The 24,810-nt window shown below is 48.9% G+C and overlaps 2 protein-coding genes across 4 annotated transcripts in view; one reads left to right on the plus strand and one right to left on the minus strand.

The window, feature by feature from the left end:
• The window catches only part of RNF44 (ring finger protein 44), a 32,263-nt gene extending 15,699 nt beyond the window's left edge, over positions 1 to 16,564 (minus strand). For 2 of the 3 annotated variants that reach the window (XM_043983664.1, XM_043983662.1), the window contains exon 1: positions 6,823 to 6,998. The gene's annotated coding sequence lies outside the window, so the exon portion shown is untranslated. Of the gene's footprint in view, positions 1 to 6,822; positions 6,999 to 16,376 lie in introns of those variants that run through there. The other variant, XM_043983663.1, reaches the window with a different exon arrangement.
• Positions 16,565 to 16,959: 395 nt separating this feature from the next.
• The window catches only part of CDHR2 (cadherin related family member 2), an 89,009-nt gene continuing 81,158 nt past the window's right edge, over positions 16,960 to 24,810 (plus strand). The window contains 1 exon segment of the mRNA XM_043980764.1: positions 16,960 to 17,366. The gene's annotated coding sequence lies outside the window, so the exon portion shown is untranslated.

Below are 24,810 nucleotides of genomic sequence, written 5' to 3' on the forward strand. Positions count from 1 at the left end.
CCGGTGTTCTCAGCACTTACATTTTCTGGGGATCAGATACAAATGAGCAAATAAGAAGTAAATACAAAATACTTTTTAGAGGGGCTGGGGGAGGTATGGGAGGAGCAACTAGTAATTGGGAAGATCAAGAATAGTGTCGCATGCTGAGCCCAGAAGGAACCTACTGGTTTTTAGAGGCAGAAATGAGGAGACTTCCAGGTATGGGGATGGAACCCAGCAAGGACATTCTGGCTCCATAGCAGAGTACATGAGATTAACAAGCAACAAGCATGGACCAATAGGTTCCAGGGTCTTAAATGCCAAATGGATGAGTTTATATTTGAGGGAATACGTAGGAAGGGAAATCAGTGACATTTCTTGAGCATGGCAGGAGATGGTGAGATCTTTGCTTTAGGAATGATCACATTGTTGGCTGTGTGAAAGATTAATTGGAGAGGGGAGGAAACTGCAGGCATCGAGACCAATTATTGCAATAGTACAGGTGAGAGGTGATGAGAGTTTGAACTGAGTCCTGGTCACGGAAGTGGACAGAAGAGGATGGTTTTCTAAGCCACTGGTTAAAAGGAAATTGATGGCATGTTTGGGATCAGGGGCTCCAGGTGCCAATGTTTCACCATTGTTAAACGGAACCTAAATCCTAATGTCCCCAGGGACTTTCCTCTGCAAGTGCTGTCTTTGCCCCCTAAACTGAAAACCTACAAATTGGCCATGAGCCAGCAGTGGAAAACGTGCGAGACTCAGGGAATTAGAAGATGCAGTTAGGTTTGTGTCCCAGGTCCAGCACTTCTTGGGAGCTGTGAGACTCGTGCAAGTGCTTTTTCTCCAGATCTCAGGTGCCTCGTCGACAAAATAAATGACGGCTGAATGTGACTGAAAGTGGCTGTTGGGGCTCAGTGATCACAGAAGGCTTCCTTCTGACCATCTGTGAGTCAGTGGCAGAGGCCGGGTCTCCTGACTCCAAGGTAAGAGCTCGAGCTACCTAGTGTGAGCTCTTGAAGGTTCATTCATTCAACCACCACTGTTTGGGGAGGGGGGAGGGGCACGTTGGGGTGGGGGGTGTCGATGGGAAGAAGATACACTAGCCAGAGTCTAACAAGGAATGGCTTCATTAGAAGGAATGGTTAGAGAAACCACGGGAGTAGAGTAGCCAGGAGGAGGGGTGGTGACAAGGTCAAATGCTGCAGAAAGGTCAAGGAGGATGATGACTAAATGAAGAGTGGATAACCCAATGAATGGCTTCTCAAACACCGGTTGACAGGGTTGAAGTTAAAAGGGCGGGGGTGAGAAGTGGGAATACTGAGCAGTCTACTTTCTCTGAGAATCTGAGAGCAAAAGAGAATACAGGGCAATAGCTTGAGGGGATGGCAGGGTCAAGGGAAAAAGAGGTTTTTTTTAACAATAGGGTAGAAGAGGCATTGGTAGGCAGTTCCGGCAGCCAGGAGATAAGGAGAAACTGAAGATAAGAGTGGGAAGGAGTCACAGAGGGGCAGGCTTGCCCAGACTGAAAGGATGAGACAGAGGGCTTTAGCTTGGAAACTAGATGTTATCCACTAGTTAACTTTCTCTGAGCCCAAAGCAAAAAAAGGAAAGGATAGTTGAAGATGTAAAGAGATTCTAGGGCTGGCTAGGTGGCCTGATGGATAGAGCACCAGGAGTCAGGAAGACCTGTGTTCAAATCTGGCCTCAGACACTTCCTAGCTGTGTGACCCTGGGTAAGTCATTAAACTTCTGTTTGCTTGTTTCCTCATCTCTAAAATAGGGGTAATAATAGCAACTACCTCCCCATGGTAGTAAGGATCCAGTGAGACTAGAGTGCTTAGCGCAGCACTTGGGGCATATTAAGTGCTATATAAATGTTAGCTATTATTATTATTCTGAGCTAAGGGAATCTAGAAGAGGAGAGAGAATGTTAAGTATGTATGGCTTTGATTTTCTTAGTCCAATAGGAGGTAAAGGAAGCTGAAATTGTTTGCATTGGTGGTCACTTGTTAGGGTGGTCTAGAGCACAGAGGAAAAAATGGAGCAAACCGCCTATAGATAGGGAGCACAAAAGTCAACCAGGGAATAAAAAGACTGGGGTAGAACAGCTGTGGTCTGGACAACATGAATTCGTCATGGGTTCAGTCACAGCAGAGTGGGGACTTCCTCCAGTTGGATCCAGCAGCTCAGGAATAGGGGGCAAAAAGGAGACTAAGGGTGGCACAGGGTCCAGGACTGGTCGGGCAAATGACTCAAAGGCTGGAGGTTGAACGAAGATTAGCACAGGCTAAAAAACCCGAAGGCAAAAAACCAGGCCTGGAATCCTAATTCTGTTATTTCTTAGCTGTACGATGATGGCTAAGAAACCTACCCTTAGGGGCAGCTAGGTAGCACAGTGGATAGAGCACCGGCCCTGGAGTCAGGAGGACCTGAGTTCAAATCCGGCCTCAGACACTTAACACTTACTAGCTGTGTGACCTTGGGCAAGTCACTTAACCCCAATTGCCTCACTTAAAAAAAAAAAAAAGAAACCTACCCTTAGTGCCCTCCTTCTGAGATGACCTCTAATTTATCCTGCCTCTGTCTTGTTTGTGCATGGTTGTTGCTACAAGCATGTGGTTCCCCCCCCCCCCCTCTGACTGTGAGTTAGCTCCTTGACACTGATAGGGACTGTTTTGTTTGTTGATTAGTTTGTTGGGGGAGGGGGGGTTGCCCTTCTTTCTACCCTCCGTGATCAGCATAGTGTCTGACACATAGTGGGGGCTTAATAAATGCTTTCCTCTGAACCTCACCTTCCTCATCTGTCAAATGGGGATAATCGTATTTATACCACCAAACTCACAGGCGTTGCTGTGATGAAAGCTATTGGTAAAAAGTGCGACAGAAATGGAAGCCAGGACTAATATGTCTATTTCTAAATCCTCTCTGCTTTTTATTCACACTCAACCAACCTTCACCCCATGGCAACCAGGCTGGGGGAGGGAAAAGAAAGCTCAGAGAAAAGAAATCCACAGATAACAAGAGAATGCTATTTTAGCCAATGATTTTTCTTCCTCCTCCCACACTTCTCCTTGTGGCCTCGGTGGGAAGAGCCCTGGCCTAGGAGTCAGACTTCCAAGCTAGTCCTGGCTCTGCCCTGACTCACAGATCATCAGAGTCATAAAGGCCTTCAAAGATCAGGAAGTCCAACCCTCTCATTTTGCAGAAGAGAAAACTAAAAGCCCAAGGATGGAAGGGAATTGTCCAAGGTCACACAGTGGCAAAGCTAGAGCTTACTCTAAGGCCAAAGCTTCCTTTGCCAAACCGTGTTGCCTTACTGGGTGACATTGGAAAACCCAGTCTATCAATCACTAAATATTTATTAAGTTCCTACTATGTAGCATGCACCATGCTAAGTGCTGAGGATACAAAGTAGAGCAAAAAAAAAAAGAAATAAGTTTCTGCCCTCAGGGTGCTTACAATCTAATGGAAGGGGGGCAGCTAGGTGGGGCAGTGGATAGAACACTGGCCCTGGATTCAGGAGTACCTGAGTTCAAATCCGGCCTCAGACACTTAACATTTACTAGCTGTGTGACCATGGGCAAGTCACTTAACCCCAAATGCCTTACAAAAAAACCCAAAAAACAAAACAATCTAATGGGAGAAAAAACATGGAAACAACTATGTACAAACAAGATACACACATATAGGACAAATTGTGGGGTGGGGCCAAGTTTCAGAGAGAAGGCACTAGGATTAAGGCGGACTGGGAAAGACTCCTTACAGAAAGTGGGACTTTAGTTGAGATTTGAAGGCAGGAGGTGAAGATGAGGGAGAGTGTTGTAGGAATAGGGAGACAGAAGTGTCTTATTCAAGGAACAAGGAAACCTCTTTTCCTTTTGGAGCCTAAGCCTCCTCAATCTTAAAAAGCCAAGGGGGTGGACAGTCTTTTTTTTTTTTTTTTTGGTGAGGCAATTGGGGTTAAGTGACTTGCCCAGGGTCACACAGCCAGTAAGTGTTAAGTGTCTGAGGTCACATTTGAACTCAGGTCCTCCTGACTCTAGGGCTGGTGCATGATCCACTGCGCCACCTAGCTGCCCCAACAGAGTCTTTAAGAAACTTAAAGTCTGAGAACTCAGACAAAAGCCAGGAGAGTAGACAGATTGTTCTTTCAGAGTCCCACCTAGTCTAAAAATTCATCGAGAACAGGAGGATCATGCTCTGGGCTTGTCTGATTGAGAGATTTAAGCACCCTAGATGATCATACAGAAAGGCTCCAGCAAGGAGTAATCAATGAAAACAAACCGATTTGCTTTGGGGTTAGGTGGAACTGGGTTTAATTCCCAATTCTGGTGCTTACTACATGTGGGACCGTGGGCAAATTTTGGCCTCACTTTCCTCATCTGTAAGATGAGAGGGATTGACTAAATGGCCCGAGGTCCCCTTCTGCTCCAGATCTATGTCCCTGTCATTTGTTTCTGTGAATGCCCTGCCCAGACCTCTCTGTGGGTAACAGAAATAATACCAGGGAGTTTTCTAGTTCTACTTTGATTCTCACAACAAACCTGGGAAAGTTTGGGGAAATGTGCTCTTCCCATTGTATAGGTGCAGCAACTGAGGCCTAAGTCATGGAAGGAAGGGGTAGCAGAGACTAGATCCCAGGTCTCCTGACTTCTCTATTTCACAGAATAGGAAAGACCTTAGAAATCATCTTTTTGAAGATGAGGAACATGAGGACCAGACCAGGGAAATGATTTGTTTAAGTAACTAATATTATTACATAGTTGTCAAGTGGCCAAGTTAGAGCTAGTGACCCTCTGTACTCTTTCCAACCGGAGCCAAATGGAGGCTGGTCAGCGTTTCCATCCAGAGCAGGACAAGACAGACTAGTCCATATAAGTGACTGATGTGGTTGAGCAGCTGTCTGGGCCTTCTGGAAGAACTATGGGAGTCGCCTATGGTTCCTATGGGGAATCAGGATGCATGAGGGTCAGTCACTGCATGACTGTTTCAAAGTATGATATTGAAAAGTTTGTGTCTCAGGATCTGTGTTCCAACCAAGGTTCTGGCACTGACACTGCTTTACATGGGGCATTCTATCACTCTTCAAACCTCAGTTTCCTCTATAAAATGGACCTCATAATACTTGTCTCATCAGGCTTTTAGGCAGTATGAGTTGCTCATGGGAATCAGCAGACGTGGATTGAGCTTCCAGCTCTATCAAGCTCCTGACTAGGTGTGCCCTTGGACAAGACCCTTCCTTCCCTGGGCCTCTCCTCTGCTCCCTCAACAGTAAAAACCTGGGAGTTGGACTATGAAATAGCTTTGAAATGCCTCCCACCTCTGACATTTTGTGGATTTAAGAAAAAGGGAAGCAAAGTATCTCAATTACTGACTCATACAATTTCAGATCTGGAAGAACTTTGGGGCATTCAGTCCCAACTTAGGCAACCCACAAATCACCTCTCCTAGAGGTCATCTATCCTTTAAATAGACACTTCCAAGAATGGGGGAAGACCCCGGCACTACTAGGAAGCCCCATTCCAAGTTCTTTTAATTCAGTCTTAATCTGCCTTCCAGTAGCAGAGTCCTCCCAAAGCAGATCCTGGTTCTGACCCCTGGGGTCAAATATTTAAAGACAGCTAGCTATCAAGGCCCACACATACAGGATGTGGAGGCCACTAAGTGAGGTCCACAGAATGGGATTCTTATAATCCAGCTAGTTCTTCCAGTTCAGCCAGGAATTTCTCCCTTTTGGGGTTTTTTGATATAACAGTGAATCCGAACACCAACTCTGCCGAAGTTGGGTAGGAAAGAACGCCTATTTATACAGCCCTTCAAGGCTCCCGCAAGGCTTTTCTTTAGATTAGCTAGATGGAGTAGGTAATGCAAGCATTATTCCCCTATTTCAAATGAGAAAACCAAGAGCAAGAGAAGGAAAAGAACTTGCCTAAGGTCACACAGTGAGTTAGTGGCGGGGTCAGCACTGGAACCCAGGTCTTTTGACTCCCCCAGTCCAATGTTCCTACTACCGAATTGGAAATTGGCCTCGGGCTCAAAGTAGGAGAGAGAAGGAGTCGGGGAGCTTGGGTGTCTCTACTTTCTCTTCCCAAACTCAGGCCTTCTAATTCTCTGATATTAACGACCTCCACCCCCAGCCCCCCTCCCCGGGCTTCGGTGGCACAGATGCGGGGGGGGGGGGGGTGGCAATCCAAACCGCCTTCCCGGGGGAGGCGGCTCTCACCCGCCCACACCGGGGCCTCCCAGAGCCCAAGCCTTTGTGCTTGGAGCCCGGCAGAGCCTGGCTCCCCGGGACGGGGAGAAGAAGGAGTAGCAAAGACGCCCTGGGGGTCTGGGCCCGGGCTGAGGGAGCTGTGGCTTTAAGAGCCGCGGCTCGAAGACCATGTGCTCGGCGTCAAACAAAAGCAACAAACAAAGGAGCGGGAGGCGGCGGCGGCTGCGCTCCGGACGGTTACATTTCCTCACAGACCACGGGGGAGGGGGTCAAAGGGGGAGGGGGAGAACGCCCCCAACACTCCCTCTGTGCCCAGCTCCAGGGGCCGGAATAACTACAGCTTCTCCAGCTAGCCTCACTTCTGCCAGGGTCGTTGAAGAAGGGAGGAAGGGAAAGGATGAAGCGGGGATTCTCTACACACCCCCCCCCCGGGATGGGACCAACTTTGACTCTCCGGCCTTACCCCCCCCCCTCCCCGCGACCCACAGCGCATCTGGAATTAACCCCTAAAAGGCCAAGCCACTGTGCCCCCTTCTGCCCCGGGGCAAGGGCTCTAGGGGGCTGGGGCTCAAAGGGCAGAGGCGAATTGGGCAATAGGTAGAGGTGGAGAAGTGGGCGAACTCACTCACCTGCGGAGCGGAGAGGCCAAGCGAGGCGAGGCGAAGCGGCCGTTCAGCCTCCCGGCTGCAGCCCCGGGGCCGCTTCCCTTTGTTCCCGAGCCTGGACGGCTGGATCCGGCCCGAGAGTGGAGCGAGGCTGGGGGCGCAGCTCGGCCCCTTTAAGAACCCCCGCCCTGCGGAACAATGTCTACCGCCCTCCCCTCACCCCTCACCCCCGCCCCCCCGCCGGGCTTCTTCCGGCGACTCTTTGTTTTCTCCGACGACCGCGTACCCCCCTTTCCCCCCCACCCCGAGCGAGCCCGGGGCTGGGGCTGGGGGGGGGGGGCAGCGGGCCGCGGGCCGATCCCCAGCCGGGGCCGCCGCCACCACCGACTCCTGATCTCTATTCCGGGGTAACTGGCCCTTTAAGAACTGTCCGCGGCGGCGGCAGCGGGGGGATGGAACGAACCAAACATTTGATTCACAACATTCGGGGGCCGCGAGCGCAGCGGCGGGAGCGCGCGCTAGGGCTCGCGGGGGAGGGAAGACGGGAAGGACACGGGAGCGCGCTAGACTCTAAGACTTCCCCCCCTCCAGCTCCGCCCCTCCCACTGTGTGTGGGAGGGCTCAGGACCCCTCCCCCTCCCCACGGAGCACGTGATTCCTGGGCCCGCCATTTTGGGCAGGGGGAGATTGTTTTAAAAACCCTCCCCTCTCCGCCCCAACTCACTTTTTTCTCTCCCCCTTATCTTTCGGGTCCAGAAGTGAGCTAGGACGGGCTGATTATTCGTTACGCATTGAGCAGCCATTGGATCTAGCACTGGGAAAGGTTGGACTACATTTAGGAAACATCAGATCTAAACTTATTTTTACAGAGTGGGGAAACTGAGGCTCGGAGAACCGAGATAGGGAAACGGATTGCTCGAGGTCACACAAGTCAGTGGGAAGGCTGGGATTTAATTCAATTCACCAAATATTTTAAAGTATTTACTGTTGTAATTGGGGGCTCATTCCAATAAAAATCTCAGCTTTGCCTGAGGGTCAAGTGAGAGGAAGGAGGAAGCAGCCATTTGGGGCTATCATGGGAGTGGGGATTAATTAATTAATTAATTGTTAATTGTGGCACCTTTTTCTTGCAAAGCCCACCAGAGCAGAGGTTCCTTTATAACCCGAGGGCCATTGAAGGAAATTCCCTAGTTAATAGAGAGCTGGAAGAGACCTCAGGGGCCATCCTTCATTTTACAAACTAGGAAATTGAGACCCACAGAATTTAAGTGACTTAAATTTACTTGCCCAAGCCAGTAACCCACGAGATCCGAGATATGAACCTAACTCCAGAGCCAGTACTCTTTCCACTTTACATAGTTCAGTGCCTTTCTTGGAAATGCTTTGGAAAGAATCCTGATTACTTATTACTTGGGCAAGTCACTGTGGGTCTATCCTTCTTTCTAAAAGTAGTGGTATGGATTATGTGATTTCTGAGACTCCTTCAAACTATAAAAAGGTCAAGTCACTTGTTCTATCTTGTAATTTCTGAGTTCCTTCTAGCTATAACAACCTTTAAGGTTATAAAGGACAAGGAGTCCTTTAAGGCTTACACGTTCTTGGCACACAACACCCCTGTGGCAAGCAGTATCTCTGCCCCTTTTACAGAAGAAACAGACTCCCGAGAGAACTTGACCAGGGTTCACAGTATGTGTCTGACTTGATTCATGGGACCTCGAATTAGGACACATCTTAAAACACTGATCTCATTCAAAATGAGGAAGTAACCAAAGAAGGGACAGGATTTTCTCTTAGATCAGCCAGGCACCGGACCTCCGTAGGACCCAGGTGTCGCCCAGTGGGGAGTGGAAACTCCAAAAGCCAAGTGGCCTGGAAGAGCCATTTCTAGCGATGACGTCACTTTGGGCTTCACTGCACCGCGATGACGTCAGGCTCTTCCACCCAGAGTTACTTCTCCACCGTTTAGTGTTTACAACGGGGCCCCTTTAAGAAAAAGAACTTGGGGCACGGCCAATGAGAGGCTCCGGATGCAAATTAGTTAACGTCTACTTAGTGCCGATTGGCTGTACCGAAGATTAGGTCACAATCCTAGCTTCCCTCTCCTTTCCCTCCTCCCCTACCCCAGGTTTATAGTGGGCGATCCCAACAGCGAAGAGGAGGAGCCGAGAAAACTTTATGTGCCGATGCCCCAGGCAGAGGCGCGGGGGACGGCGCCCAGCTCGGCACGGAGAAGCGTGCTCGCTCGCTCCATTCCTCCCGGACTCAGGTCGGAGGCCTCTCCCCTTCGGGGGCTTCCGTGCACCTGCTGTGGTCACTCGTGGAAGGGACCTTACAGACTGTCTAGTCTTAGCCACAAATTTTTACAAAGAAAATAAACCGAAGTCCAGAGAGCCTGGGGCTCGCCCAGGGTCACGGAGCGGTTGGATGGCAGAATCCCGATTGAAACCCAGCGGTCCTAACGCCCGTCTGCCCTGTCCTGGGGCCCTCTCTGGGGAGTGGAGCTGGCCGGTGGCCATAAGCCTTGGCCTTACCCCCAGTTCTCAGAGCATATGTAGGAGTATGAAGCTTTCAGAGCAACCCCTCTCTGCACCTGCCAGCCCTACTCACGGCTTCTCAGGCCTTAATTGGTGAAAGAAACCGGCCCTAATCGTGCTGCTGCCCCGCCCAGCCTCCTCCTTCCCCACTTTTGGGATAATGGATTTGCAGTCTTGAATCTCACTAACCCGTAGCGGCTCAGCGACCAGACTAGTGACCTTGGGACAAGTCACTTCCCTTCTCTGGGGCAAACTTTTAACAAATGAGAGGAGTTGGACTACAGAGGATCAGCACCCCCTACCTCCGGATATTTTATGTCCTAAGGTTCCCTACGTTCTGAGGCTCCTCTGACCTCTGACTTTCTGTGTTCTATGTTCTGAGGTCCCTTCCAAGTCCCACTTTTCTGTGTTCTAGGATCTCAAGTCTTTTCTTGTTCTGTCTAGCGCTGACATTCTATGTCCCACTCAAATTGGCTTCCTCCATGGGACCTGGACCCACCTAGATCACTGATCAATTGCTAATGCAAATCCAAAGGACAGGGCCTAGTCCAGTGATTTCAATGGCATGTCAAACTCCCTCTACTAATGCAGATCCAGCACCTTCTTGTCCTAGTCTTAGTTGCCTAGGGCCCTGAGAAATTCGGTGACTTTGCCCAAGGTCATACAGCCGGGATGTGTCAGAGGGGGACTTGACCCCAAGGGATTCCCTGGATTAAGACCTGCTCTTTGTCCCCTTTTCCATACTGCCTTTCTACATGTCTATATTTAAAAATCTTAATCATTTTTTTCCTATGCCTTTGCCTAGGCTAGATACAATCTGAATTCTGATTGCCATTCAAGTCTCCACAGTCGGCCCCTTTCCTACCCAGCCAGCCTCGATTTGGCTTCTAAGTTACACTGTATACTCCAAGAGCCCTGAAGGGAGGGCCTGAGCTTAATGTACTCTAAGGGCCCTTCCAACCACAGAGCTTGCTACTGGCCTCTGCAAGCACCCACTGGGAACTGGAAGGCATCTCAGCTGAAAGGATCCAGAGGCACAAAGCATGACTGGATCTGATCTCAAAGCCAGCACTACTGCTTGCTCCCACATTGGCTGTGTGAGGATCCCAGAACAGCCAATCCTTGAAGCCTAATGAAGACAGACACCCATGAAGAGCCACCTGATGATATCACAGCCTGGGGATGATACAGGGGAAAGGGAGATCACCTTACTGAGCCTCCTGACCTTTTCTATTCTCTCCCGCAGTCATGCCAGGTCACTAGGACTTATATGTTCCTAAAGTGTGTGTTCTAACACTCTCCATACCAAGACTGGCCCATCCCACTTCATCTTGTGGCTATATTGCCCACTTCCTGGTGCCCCAAATACCCTGGTGGGCCTACTATAATCCATCATTCCCTCCTGAAATACCCCTTCAGGTGTGAGAGACATGGAGGGAATTTCCCTCTGCAGCATCTAGGAACTTAAGATCTCCAGCTGGGAGGCACCAGGAAGATCATTCAGTATAATTCCCTCATGTTACAAGATGGGGAACTCAGGACCACCTAGAGAATCAGACCGGGATTCCAATCTAAGGACTATCCAATCTCTAGCATTCAGTGTATAGATGAGGTTACTGAGGCAGGTCTAGAGAAGGGAGAGAAGTGATTTGTTCTCTCTGCTTGGCCCCCCTCCCCCCTCCTCCCGTGGCCCCAGGCTCAGGAGCTTCAGAAACACTTAGAGAGTTCCAGGATCGCCCTAAGGACTTCATAGGGCTAAATCCCTTCCAGGTCTGATATTGTACACTGGATTCTACGCTTCCTTCCAGCTCTGGCATTCCACATTCTATCTTCTAAAGTACCCAGCGACTCTAACATCCCATAAGTTATGATTTGCTACTTGCTTCCCCCCACTCTAAGCTCAGAGGAGTTTCTGTGGCCACGATCTAGGGTCTCATCTGAGCTCCCTTTATTGCCAGTGTTCATCATCACCCACCTTAAATACAAAGAGAAACCTCCTGTGTTACCTGGTATTCAGGAAGAGCCAGATGTTCTGGAGAGACTGGTGCCACTATTTACTATGAGTTTAATTTTGTGTGTGTTGGGGGAGGGGGAGGAAGGAAGGGTGCAGGGAGAGGAACAGCAAGAGGCCAGCCTGGTGTTAGAAGGAGCTAGCCTCCAGCAAGGCACCTCTGTGCAAGGACGGAAAGTGTGGGTGCTTGCAGAGGCCAGCAGCAAGCTCAATTTCCTGCTTTTGAACCACATCTGCCAGAGTGGGGACTGGGGATGGGTGGGGAGGCCACCTCTCCCTCTCCCCAGCAGCATCTACTCCCCTGAACTCAGAAAGTATCTTTCTTCCAGGGCCCCTTCACACCACCCCTTCCACACAGGCAATTTCCCCTCCATTTTCTCACTAGGGGAGCTGCTGCCCAGAGAGGTTAAGCGGTTGGCAGAATCCACACAGCACAGCAAAACCCAGCCAGAAATAGTTTTCCTGAAGACAACAAATGAGACAGCATACATGAAGCACTCTCCAAACCTTAAAGTGCTATATAAATGCTAGCTATTGTCCTCTGGGGAGCTCAGACCCCCAGGCCTCAAAGGAGAGGATGGGAAAACCTTTCTTCTAAGTATCCTTTGAAAGATCTGGGGAGGTTTAGAATGGAGAAGAGAAGACTGAGGGGAGATATGATTATTTTCTTCAGGAATTTGAAGGGCTATCACTGGGAAGATAAATTAAGTTTGTTCCACTAGGCCTTGAAGGACAAAACTAGGAGCACCAACTAGGGGGAAAAACAACTTGTAGACTGGCTGTGACTGAGAATAAGGAACAATGTCCTAATGGTCAGAGCTGTGCAAAAGGGAATGGGTTGCCTGAGGAAGTAGTAAGGTTCTTCATTGTCCGTGTGTGTGTGTGTGTGTGTGTGTGTGTGTGTGTCAATTGGGGTTGTGACTTGCCCAGGGTCACACAGCTAGTGTTAAGTGTCTGAGGCTGCATTTGAACTCAGGTCCTCCTGACTCCAGGGCCAATGCTCTACCCATTTTGACACTAGCTGCCCCGGATAGTAAGGTTCTTAAAACAAGAAGTTGGGTGACTGATGGGAATGTTGTAAAAGGGGTTTCTCTTTAGGCATGGGTTGGATCTCTGAGGACCCTTCCAAATCAGATTCTGTGACATTCAGTGGAGAAGAGTACATGCTTGTTGGGTGTTGGGAGCAGAAGGGTGCCTGTGGAAACACTTCCCTTCAGTCTAGGATCTTCTCTTCTAGGGATCCGACCCCCACCCTCCAACTCCCCTCCAGTTAGAATAACTAAGAGTTTCTTGGCGCTCCACCTAGGTCTGCAGTCTGCATTGTGTATATAGATAACTGTGCTTGCATCTAAAGTTCATACTGCCTAAAGGAGGAGACAGCTGAACTTCAACTTGAAGGTAACTAGAGGTTTCAAGAGGTGGAGGTGAGTACAGAGAGCATCCCAGGCACAGGACAGCCTTTGCAAAGGCAGGAAGGCAGGAGATGGGATGTCCCAAAGGAGCAACGGCTAGCAGAACACATACACGGACACAGTCTGGGAACATGGGAATACACACAAAATGAATAGAATGTGATTTCTGATAGGGGTACTAACACTTGGGGGAAATCAGAAAAGATTTCTTGAAGGAGGCGGTCTGAGCTAAGCCTTAAAAGGAGTCTGTGGTTCCGATGAAGGGCTAGCATCTGAAGCCCTCCCTAATCTGATACCACCTGACCTTTTTAGGCTTATCTCCAATCAAACCAAGAAGCTTCCAGCCCACCTTTCACAATGTATCCTGCAGCTAAAGGGTCACCTCCTTCAAAAGACTGTCTGATTCCTTCTGTTGCTATTGCCAACCCCCCAAATCACTCTGTGATATTTCTCTGTGAACGTGTTGTACCTGACCATTAGCATATGAGGGCAATCTCTTTTGTTTTTGTATGTTCTGTGTACAAAGTAGGTGCCCTGCACATAGTAGGAGCTTAGTTCATGGTTATCAATTGATTGTGTCTGTGCTATAGAGGAGGCTTTCTGGAAACTGGGTAGTCTGGACTTTTGATGTTCATCCCAAATGACTTTTTGCCTATCTATTCCATGATCATGCTTATAGGATCATAGGTTTGAGGGTTGGAAGGGATTTTAGAAGTTGTCTAGTGCAGTCATTAATTGATAACCTCCAGCAGCAGAAAAGGCACTACTTTTCAAGGCAATCCATTCCATTATTGCATAGCTCAGATCGTTGCCCCCGGGGTCTCCCTTATAGATCCCATGCAGGTAACAGTACTGGTGACACTACCCTTTTTTCTCCCTTCAGTGCCTGTAGGGGATATTCAGGAAGCACAGTTCCGTTTATGGGAAGAAGAAAAAAAATGAGGCATAGAAATGTATCTTAGAAAAAGTCCTGAACATAAAGTCAGATGACATGGTTTCAAGCCCTAGCTCAGTTACTTATTAGCCATGAGTTGTTTCTTCATCCTTAGCTGATTCCTATGGGCCTGAGTCAAATTTGTCCTGGCTTTCACAGCATCACTTTGTCTAACAGCTCATAGCTGGTGTTTGATAGGTGTCTGTTAGGATTGATTGTATCTCTGAGGGAAATAGTGAGACCTTGGGGACTATCTGCTCCAGGGAAAAGGATACAATATGTCCTTATGGATCATTTATCCCAGGAGTGGAAAGATGGTGGCTCTTTGGGGATTGTGTATCCCAGGAGAAAATTTCTGACAGACTCTGTTCAAGGAAGAGGGCTGCTGTGAACTCTTAGGAAGTATTTTTCTGGGGGAAGGGAGAGTGGGTCTTCAGAGACCATCTGTCCCAGAGAGAGTAGATAGCTTTTTAAGATCTGTCTGCCCCAGAAGAATAAAATAGTGGGCAAATCACAAATAACCACTCTGCTCCAAGAAATCCCAGGAGAGCAATTGCCCGGGCCCTTCTTTGGCCTGTGGGGTGTGGGGCTGAAAACCATCATAAGTTCTTCATCACAAAATTTAGAGCTAGAAGGGGTCTTGGGTGAGATTAGCTAGTCCAAACCCCTCATTTTACAAAGGACAGAACTGAGAGGTCCTCTGACTCCCCAATCCACATACGAAGCAACCTCTCTATAAATTGACGGAGAACTTCTTTCCTTCAGCTCAATGGAAGGTTAGAAGTGACTTCTAATAGCCTATGTTTTTCAGTAATCTCTCCCACCCTTCACCCAATGCAGGGCTCTTCTGCACAGCAGTCCTGAAAGAACTTCCAGCCTCTTCGGGAGAAGGCTGAACGGTCTCTCAGTCACCCCCCCCACACACACACACATTCTCTGGACAGCGCTATAGTTTAGGAAATTCTTCCTCCTATGGAGCTGAAATCCAGCTCTCTGTGATTTCCCCCTAAAGAAGAGCAAGAATAAAACAGGTCTCTTCCCCGCCCCCACTTCAGTGTTTAAATAGTTTTTCCCAAGCATTATTATCTGTTTTACAGAAGTGGACTCTGAGGACCCTGGTCTCAGAGAGTTAGGCTAGGGGCACACCCGCGACTCCAACTCGGCTGAGTCTGAACTCGGAGTTCAAGTCTCTTTTCGCAAATGCCGAGGAAGTTTGGGGGTGGGGGAGGAGGCCAGTTAGTCGGGAGAGCGCTCAGCCCGCGACCGAGGAACAGCGTCCGCTCTCAGTGTAGCCCGAGTTTCTCGATAGCGAGCGTGCTGCTAGGAGCGATGCATGCTGGAACTTGTAGTCCGGTAGATGGCGGAGTTGGTAGGAGGCACGCCTCCTTTGCCAAGCTATGTTGTCCCAGCACAGGCTGCAGCAAGTGGTCTCACGGGGAGGCCAGAGGCTGCGAGTCCGCGGGTAAGGGAAAGCGTCCTGAGGCAGGAAGGGGGAGGAGGGGCGGACTCGGAAATCCGAGCTCCCAGCGGAGCTTCCTCGCTCGGCTCTACTGGGGAAGTTCGCATCCGGTCCGAGTGCCCGGACAACACAACCGTCCGGCGCTCAACTTAGGCAGCACTCTATACTGGAAAGGGCGCAGAATTTGCAGTCAGAAGACTACGGTTCGAATCTTACCTCTGCTACTTACTTTGTGTGACCTTGGGCAAGTCATTTAACTGTGCCTCACTTTGCTCATCTATAAAATGTGGATATGAGACTAGATTGTTCCTAAGAGGCGTTCCAGCTCTAAATCCCGTAGAGTCTGCAGCCGGGCGAGGGGGCTCAGGTGCCGGAGTACGGCGAAGGGGGCGGCGCTACGGCAACGAATGGGAGGACAATCCCCTCCCCCTCCCCAGAGAAAGGGAGACCCAGCTGTCTTCCTGTCCCCAAGGCGAAGCTCCCACCCTGAGCCAGAGCCTGAGCCAGAGTCTCGCCCGGCCACCTATCTGAGGGGACCGCACCCACAAGCTCAATGGAGATATCCTACAAGGGGCACCAGAGCCCTTGAACGGCCCAGCATCCCTTCTCCCTGCCTGGGGGCACAGGGATACAGCGCGCACCCTCCCCTTGCTCCTTACGTAACCATCCATCCTGTCTGGTAGTCCCCGGAGCCTCACAGGGGGCCCTGCTTTTAGCTAACTTCTCTCCCGTCCCCTCCCCAAATAAAGCCCCTCCACTTCTGGCTCCCCCAGAGCAGAGCTCACCCCCATCCCCCACCCTTCAGTCCCCGGCAGCTTCCTCCGCCTCCACACCTTCCCAGCCTGGGGCCCGAACACCAAGCGGCCACTCCCCCTCCCCGCTGACCTGCCGACCTCGTGTATCCAGGACCCCGGGACTTAGCCCTCCTTCTCCAGCTCTTCTCTTCCTGCTGCACCCCGGAGCTCAACCCCCTCTCCTGCATGGTCCCGGGGTCTGGGTGGGTGAAGGCAACTGCGGGAGACCCAGCTGCTGGAAGGAGAGACCCCAGTAACGGCCACTTTCCCTTCTTCCTTTTCCCCGGGGCTAGGAGAGAGGCAGCCAGTCCTGGAGCATGGGTGCACCAGGTTCCCGGAGCTGCAGCTCCCGGGGCGCACGGGGCAGGGTCCGGGCGCAGCGCTCCCCGCCCCCCCCCCTCCTGGAGCACGGAGGCCAGGCTCGGGTGCCTTACCTGCTGCGGCTGCGGGCTCCAGTTGCACGGATCCTCCGGTCCCCAGTGCGTCCCTCGGGCTGTGTGCTCGCGGCCGCAGCGCCCCCGAGTCCCGGTTCCTCTCTAGCCCGCGCGCCACCGCGCGCTCAGCCTCTCGTCATGTTGCCTCGGCAGCCCTGTTGCCAGCCGCCCCCCCCCACCCCCCTCCCCCAGCAGCCCGCTACCTGCCTCCCTCCCCCCCTCCGGCCGCCGCCTAGTGGAACGGTCCGTGGACCTCACCATCTGCTCCTCGAAGCGCGGGGCCTCGGTTCCTGCTGCGCAGCCCCCTCAATCCCACCCCGTGCTCCCTACAGAGTGGAACGGTCTGTGGGCCTCACCATCTGCGTCCCCTGGGAGAAGGAGGGGGGCAGGGGAGGTCAAAAAGATGTTGCGCTTGGTCTCCTGCATACGGCTCCCCAGTCCCACTCCCTCAGCCCGGAGTTTGCCTGGATACAGCTGCAGAGGTCCACCCCAAAAGGGCTGGGCCGAGCTGGGAAAAGGGCAAGCGCCAAGGGCATCGGTGTAGAGCCAGTAATGGGGGCTGGGATGGACGAGACAGGGGGCACTGGGGACTTGCTTTAGAAGTAGATGAGGCCTGGAACCCTTTAGGGCTAGCACTGACCTCTGCAATACCCTAGATGGGGATCAGGTCAAGGCTGGCCAGCGTGACCAGGCACTGGGTATAGAGAAACAAGTGTGGCTCAAGAGCGGTAATCGGTAGGGAAAGACATTACATGATCATAGGATTTAGAGTTGGAAGGAGTTTTAGTCTCGCTTTAAAGATGAGAAAACGGGCTCAGAGAGGTACTGTGACTTGCTCAGAGTCACACAGCAAGTTAGTGGAAGAATTTGGATTTGCACCAAAATCTTTTGACCTCAAATCCAGGGCCGTTTGGGGGAAGCTGCTAGAACTTTATCTTTTACTTTCTTCGTCATCCCAGGAGAGGGCATAGACCCCAGCCACTCCTCCAGGTGAGCACTACAAGAGCTCTAAACAGAGTTCTCCCCTCCACTGCCCTCCCCGTTTCCAATTTAGGGGCTGACCCTTCGGCAGTCCCAGCGCTCAGATCCCACCTTCCTTTCGCCCTTTTCAAGGGCAAGCTCTTCATACTGAGGCCCGGGCCCTACTGAAGCCCCTTATCCGAAAAACCAGACAAATGCCCACGTTGGGCTGGAGAATCTTCGGGTGGCACCCAGGCAGCGGATAACCAAGAGAGGGTGTGGCCCTTCCCTTTCAGCAGTATCTCGCAGGGGGTGGGGTAGGGAGAAAGACAGCCTGGAGAGTCACCCGCCCCCAAGAACCTCTGCGGGCCAGAAGAACTACAAATTCTAGCGTGCATTGGGCTCCCCTCCCTCCACTCCGTCCCCCCCAACACTCCCGCCCCGCCCCGCCCCGCCAGCGCCGGCCCATTGCACACCGGGAGATGTAGTGCCCGCAAATCATACCTCGGAAGGGATCCGATTTAACGCTTCAAGGAACCTTATGAACGATCTAGTTAAACTCCCTTATTTTATAGGTAAACATATTAAGGTCCCTGGAAAAGGGGAAGTGATTTGTCCATGGTGACACAGAATTTCAGAGATGTTAGTGGGCAAGTTGTCCAATTACTAAATAGCCCTGACTGGTCCTCCGGCTATTCCGGAACCCACTGAGTCCAGAGGCAGCCCATTCCGCTTTGGGTGGGCTCTAAAGCATCGCAGTCTGTTCCTTACGCGGAGCCCAACTCTGACTCAATGAAAAACTTCCACCCATTGTTTCTAGTTCAATCCAATTTAATAAACCTTATTTACAAACCCCGAGTAAGACAAAACCGAAGCAGCCCTTGGTCCTAAGAGTTTATTTTGCTGTGGGGATACTACACGTACGGGATTAAAGACCAGGTAATCTGACACCAGAAAGTGCTAACAACTCGGGATGGAGGGCGGATCTGGGAAAGCTTCCTGGAAGAGCTAGCACTTGAAGCTTCAAGGAAGACGAATGTGGTGAGAACTGGAGAAGATAACGTGAATTCCAGTCTGCAGGACCGCTTGGAAGAAAGTACAAGGGTGGAAATTGGAATGTGGGGCACAGGAAGCCGCCGATATCCCATTCGGTAGGAATGGAGATCGTGTGAAAGAGAACAATGTGAAATACGGCTGCAGAGGTTGATTAGGGTCGGATTGTGGAGGAGTTTAAAAACCTGGCTGAGGAGTTTGCATCATAGGAGGCCACTAAAGATATTGGAAAAGATTGATTTCTGCCCTATGGAGCCAAACAGAACAGGTCCAATACCTTCCCATTGCAGTTCTTCAAATATTTGAATTCAGCAATCATGAATGAATGAATAAGCATTTATTAAGATTTGGCACTATGTGCCAAACACCATACTGAGTAGTGGGTGGGTGGGTGGGGAACAAAAGAGAAGATGGTCACTGACCTCACAGTCTTTTTTCATGTTAAGAAATCTCTCGGGGGCAACTAGATGGCGCAGTGGTAAAGCACCGGCCCTGGATTCAGGAGTACCTGAGTTCAAATCCGGCCTCAGACACTTGACACTTACTAGCTGTGTGACCCTGGGCAAGTCACTTAACCCCCATTGCCCTGCAAAAAACAAAACAAACAAAAAAAGAAATCTCTCTTTTTTTGGCCATTTAAAAATAATAGCTATTGAAAGTTCAGAAAACCAAATTACAAAGAAGAATCAAAGGGATCACTTGCTTAAAAAAATACAAAGCTTGCGATCTTGCAACAAGACAAGCACATATATGCAGTTGTATTTGGTTTAAGGTAGAAACCCTTAGTCACTAAATAAAATCACTAAACGTTTAAAATAAAACATCATCCGATATGTTTTAGATTCTCTCTTTACCAGGTTGTTAGAAAGCAAGCTACTGGGGGCAGCTAGGTGGCACAATGGATAAGGCACTATTGGATTCAGGAGGACCTGAGTTCAAACCCAGCCTCAGACACTTACTAGCTGTGTGACCCTGGGCAAGTCACTTAAACCCCATTGCCCTGCAAAAGAAAACAAAAAAGAAAGAAAGAAAGCTACTTCTTCAGTCATCTAGTGTCTCAGCATAAACCTTAGGAGATGGTTTTGTTCCTAAACAAGAACCCTCACTAGCGGCACTTTTGTGTATACTGGTTCAAACAACGTTGTTGATGTTCAATTGTTTCAGTTGACTCTTCCTGACCCTATTTGGGATTTTTGTGGCAAAGATACTGGAGTGGTTAGCCATTTCATTTTACAGATGAGGAACTGAGGCAAATAGCAAACAGGGTTAAGTGACTTGTCCAGGCTCACACAACCAGTATGTGTCTAAGGCTCCATTTGAACCCACGAAGATGAGTCTTTCTGATTCCAAGCTCATTGCTCTATTCACTGTGCCACATAGCTGCTGTGTGGTTCAGGAATACATAGCAACTAAATCAGAGAAATGAGGGATTTGATCTCAGAACTCAGTACAGCCAGAGTAGATACAATATCCAAATGGGATGCGGTGATTCCCATGGGAGCTGGCCTTCCTGATTTCTCTCCACTACCTTTCTTTGACAAGGGCAGGTCCTTTTGCTCTTCCACCCCAGAATTGTGTCCCTTTTAAGAAAGGTATAGAATTCTCAAGGATCCAGAGATTCATTCCATAAACTTGACTTATTTTTCCCCAACCCCCAACATCCTCAGGTTGGCTCTGTTCTAATCAGTTATTCTGACTGAATGTTAAGGCAGAGGTTATAACCAAGATGAGCTTTAGGATTGGGGCACCAGGAAAGAAAATGAATACTTTTCATCATGCTCCTGGCTGAGTCTCTCCTACAATGCCAGGCCTGATCTGGTATTGTAAAGGGTACAGGGAGCAAGTGAGTCAGTGCTGGGGCCAAGGTTAATAGTTTCCCAGTCAGGATATTAGGAAAATGCACCCAAGTTATCCTTTCAAAATCCACTTGAGGGTGATCATACATTGGGAATGGCCAAACTATGTTATATGAATAGAATAGAATAGCACAAGAAACTATGAAGGGATGGTTTCAGAAAAACCTGGGAAGACTTATGTGAACTAATACAGAGTGAGGTAAGCAGAGCCAAAGAACAGTGTATACAGTAACAACAGCATCGTAAAGACAAAACACTTTGAAAGACTTAAGAACTCTGATCAACATGATGAGCAGCCATGCTTTCAGAAGTTTCGGAGTGAAGTAAGCATGCTGCCCATCTCCTGACAGAGAGGTGACAGACTTGGGGTACAGATTGGGACAAATGGTTTTTTGGACATGACCAATATTTGACTGGATATTGTTAAGAGGGTTTTCTTCTCTCCTGGAGGAAGAGGTGGAAGAGAAAAAAATTTGATTTTTTTATTAATTGAAAAAAAAATTTAGAAGGATCAATTATTTTAACTTTAAAAATTACAACTTGTGGGGCAGCTAGGTGGTGCAGTGGATAGAGCACCGGCCCTGGAGTCAGGAGCACCTGAGTTCAAATCCCCAATTGCCTCACTAAAAAAAAAAAAAATTACAACTTGCATTGATATAATGTTTTGGGTTTTTTTGTTTGTTTTGGTTTTTTGCAGGGCAATGAGGGTTAAGTGACTTGCCCACGGTCACACAGCTAGTTAAGTGTCAAGTGTGTGAGGTTGGATTTGAACACAGGTCCTCCTGAATCCAAGGCCAGTGCTTTATCCACTGCGCCACCTAGCTGCCCCAATACAATGTTTTGAAGTTTGACAGTGGGGATTTGTGATGGTTCTTAGGTATTCCTCGGTAAAGAATTACACTCTCTCACACAGTCCAATTAGAATTAAAGTAGTTTTTATTTGGGGCTAGGGAAAGTGACTGATAGGCAAATCAAAGACTTCACCCCTAGGGAGGAGGGCTTAGAAACATTCACTTCCTCCCAGGACAGAGGGAAGGCAAAAGCTTTTATAGAAGATTGATGGGGTGATCACTTGAAACTGGAAAGTTCCCCTTTGGGGTGGGGTGGGGAAAGCTGATGGTCCTGACCTTTGAGGTTATCTCTGTTTCCTAGCTCTAAGCAGATAGTAGACATGCCTAATTAATGTTCCTGCTACAGAATTTTATCTCCACTTACTTCTTCCGGACATCTGTTCACATATCTAGTTGGTCAATCTAAACTTTAATAGTCCCTTGATTCCTTGATATGTCTCTTCTGTTATCTGATCATCTTTGGTTTTGCTTCTCACAAGAGAAATCCTTTCTGATTGATTCCAAGCCCATGTCATTCTAAGCCTATGTCAAGTTTATGAAACTTTCTTTACAACAAGCTGGTTAAGTAGGTCATGCAGTTATTACATAGCTTACATTATAATGGGGAAAACAACACATATGTCGAGAGGTGGATGGAGAGTACTTTTGTTTGGAAAGTTATAAGGATCATGAATGGAATTGTAGGGGAATAGACTGACACTCCCAGTAACAATGAATAAGTGAATGAAAAAGCATTTATTAAATTCTTGTTATATGTACCAAGCTTCATGCTAAGTCCCGAGGAAGTAAATACAAAAGCAAAGAGGCCTTGCCTTTTTAGCTTCCATTCTAATGGAGAAGACTACATATATAGGATAGAGAAATAGTGACCAGAGAAAGGCAGTTTGGTCCTCAGAATGTTACAAGGAGTAGGTTGACATGGGACAATTGACAGCATTGATTTGATCAAGGTTCCAGAAGCGCTTCAGATAAGGGGGTTGGAGAGGAGGGGGCGAGCCTGGCTCAGGGGAGAGTAGGAAGTAAAATGAAGCTTGGCTTTCTTGAAATACTGGGCCAAGAGAGTCAGTCATTAATCAAGATGCCCTGGTCTGTTGTATAATGGTTCCAGAACTGGAAAGCAGTGGGAAGGGGAAAGGATCCTAATCATGGTGAGATAAGTGGGGAGAAGGTAGTGGCGAAAATCATGTGCCATGTCCCCCAACCCAAATCTTCCCAAGAATCCTCAGTTTTTTTAAAGTATACTGGGGTAGCATAGTCTCCAGTCTCCTCCCCATTCCAGTGTCTTGCTCTGTGACATCCTGAGGACATTATTATATTGTCAGAGTTAAGAGTATTTGTAGTCAAACGTTGAGTCCCAGGAATCCTTACTGGGTGGATGTCTCATAGAGTCCAAGCTGGAAGGTCACTGAGCTGCCCTGTTCCCTGGAGTCCCCTTCTTTGACTGAAGCTGAAATCTGAGGCTGAGAGGGAAGATAGTGTGGGGACAGTGAACTTGGCCTTGGGAGTCAAGGGAATCTATGTTCTAGTCCAGAACAGTGATGTCAAATTCAAATAAAAATGGGGTCATTCTACCATACATGAGGATCCCTGCAAGTCAGATGTTGACTTGGTTTTAAAATGTAATGTTTTTTATGTTTTATTGTATTTTTATTTATTTGGTTAAATCCTTTCCAATTATATTTTTTTTTCCGGGGCAGTGAGGGTTAAGTGACTTGCCCAGGGTCACACAGCTAGTAAGTGTCAAATGTCTGAGTCTGGATTTGAACTCAGGTCCTCCTGAATCCAAGGCTGGTGCTTTATCCACTGTGCCACCTAGCTGCCGAGCCCCCCCCCCTCCCCCTCCAATTACATTTTTTTTTTAGTGAGGCAATTGGGGTTAAGTGACTTGCCCAGGGTCACACAGCTAGTAAGTGTTAAGTGTCTGAGGCCGGATTTGAACTCAGGTACTCCTGACTCTAGGGCCGGTGCTCTATCCACTGCGCCACCTAGCTGCCCCCTCCAATTACATTTTAATCTGCTTCAGGCTGTACTGGGAAGTGGTACAGGCTTTAAGAGGGCCTCATGTTTGACTCCTCTGGTCTAGAATCTCTCCTTGATTCACTGGGTGACCTTAAGTGAGTTGCTTTTCTCTAGGCCTCAGTTTCCCTATTTATAGAATGAGACTGGTGGGCTTGGCTAGAAAAAAAGCTTAATGACCATGTAAGTACAACCACTTCACTTTTTCAAGGTCTCCAAACTCCCAAACTGTTGCCCTTTCCATTTCATCATACCCCCTCCTTTCTTTTCTCCTATACCTTAGTTTTCCCACCTATGAAATGGAGACAGAAAGCACAAGGACATACAGGACTTTAGAAGTCATCATTTGTGGTTAATGTATTTGTTCCTACCAGTTAGTTTTTAAGTAAATAGTATTTTATTTTTTCCAATTACAACATTCATTTTCTTTTCTTTTTCTTTCTTTTTTTTCTTTTTTTGGTGGGGCAATGAGGGTTAAGTGACTTGCCCAGGGTCACACAGCTAGTAAGTGTCAAGTGTCTGAGGCTGGATTTGAACTCAGGTCCTCCTGAATTCAGGGCTGGTGCTCTATCCACTGCACCACCTAACTGCCCCCTCCCAGTTTTTTTTTTTTTTTAAGTGAGGCAATTGGGGTTAAGTGACTTTCCCAGGGTCACACAGCTAGTAAGTGTTAAGTGTCTGAGGCCGGATTTGAACTCAGGTACTCCTGACTCCAGGGCCTGTGCTCTATCCACTGCGCCACCTAGCTGCCCCTCCCAGTTAGTTTTTAATAGAGTTGATGACAGATAGGTTCAAGAATTCATCATAGGGTGTTGCTGTCCTGTCAGGTCAGGAAGGGTCATGGTGACTGAGGAGCAGGAATAGTCTGGCAAATAGATCTTTGGAAAGTATATCTCACCATCAGGCCCTTTTTTGTTTCTAGGAGCATAGGGGGAGGGGAAGTCACTTAAGCTCAGGTCTGGGGCAACTCTAGGCTTCATGCCAGAGTTGTGGGGATCTGGGAGAGCTCATAGTTCTTGCCTGGACTTTGTAGGGAAGAGGAGATAGTTGAACCCTGGTGTTTCTTCTGACCTTTGTCTGGAAGGCTCTGGAGATGGGGGAATCTCATAGTCCTGAACAGGCTTGTGTTGGGGTGTCAGGGATGATAGGATGGAGGGCTTCCAGTCACAGATTGGATTCTCAGGGAGGGGGAAGATAGGGAAGATCACAGCCCCAGAGCATGCTAGAATGGGAGTATTCTAGTCAATTCTATAATTTTATTAATTATCTACTATGTACAAACTAAGGACTATCCTTCATGTTGGATATGTAAAGATTAAAAAAAAAAAAGGACGTCCTTGCTGTCAAAGGGCTCAGGTTAGCGTAAGAGGATAGGGTACAGACAGAAATAGGAAATGAGGTAGGACAAAGAAGATATCTTAGAAAGGTGCTCTAGGAAAATTTGAAGGCAGAAATAAGGAAAAGGAGAGACAAGAACTAACATCTAGGAGTTAGACTTTAATGGGGTCGATGGCTGGTGGGTTCAAAGACAAAGGCACTAGAGAATGCCCAGGAGAGGGGGAGGAGAGGACTGTAGCCCTAGTCTGGGTTCTGATGGGGGAGGAGGGAGAAGGGGGAGAGAGATGAGGAGTGTCCTCCCCTGACCTGGGGGAGTGAGGGGAGCTGTCAGGGGCTGTACAGGACAGAATGCTGCATTTT

Source organism: Dromiciops gliroides, chromosome 2 (genome assembly GCF_019393635.1).
Source record: "Dromiciops gliroides isolate mDroGli1 chromosome 2, mDroGli1.pri, whole genome shotgun sequence".
Lineage (NCBI taxonomy): Eukaryota > Metazoa > Chordata > Mammalia > Microbiotheria > Microbiotheriidae > Dromiciops > Dromiciops gliroides.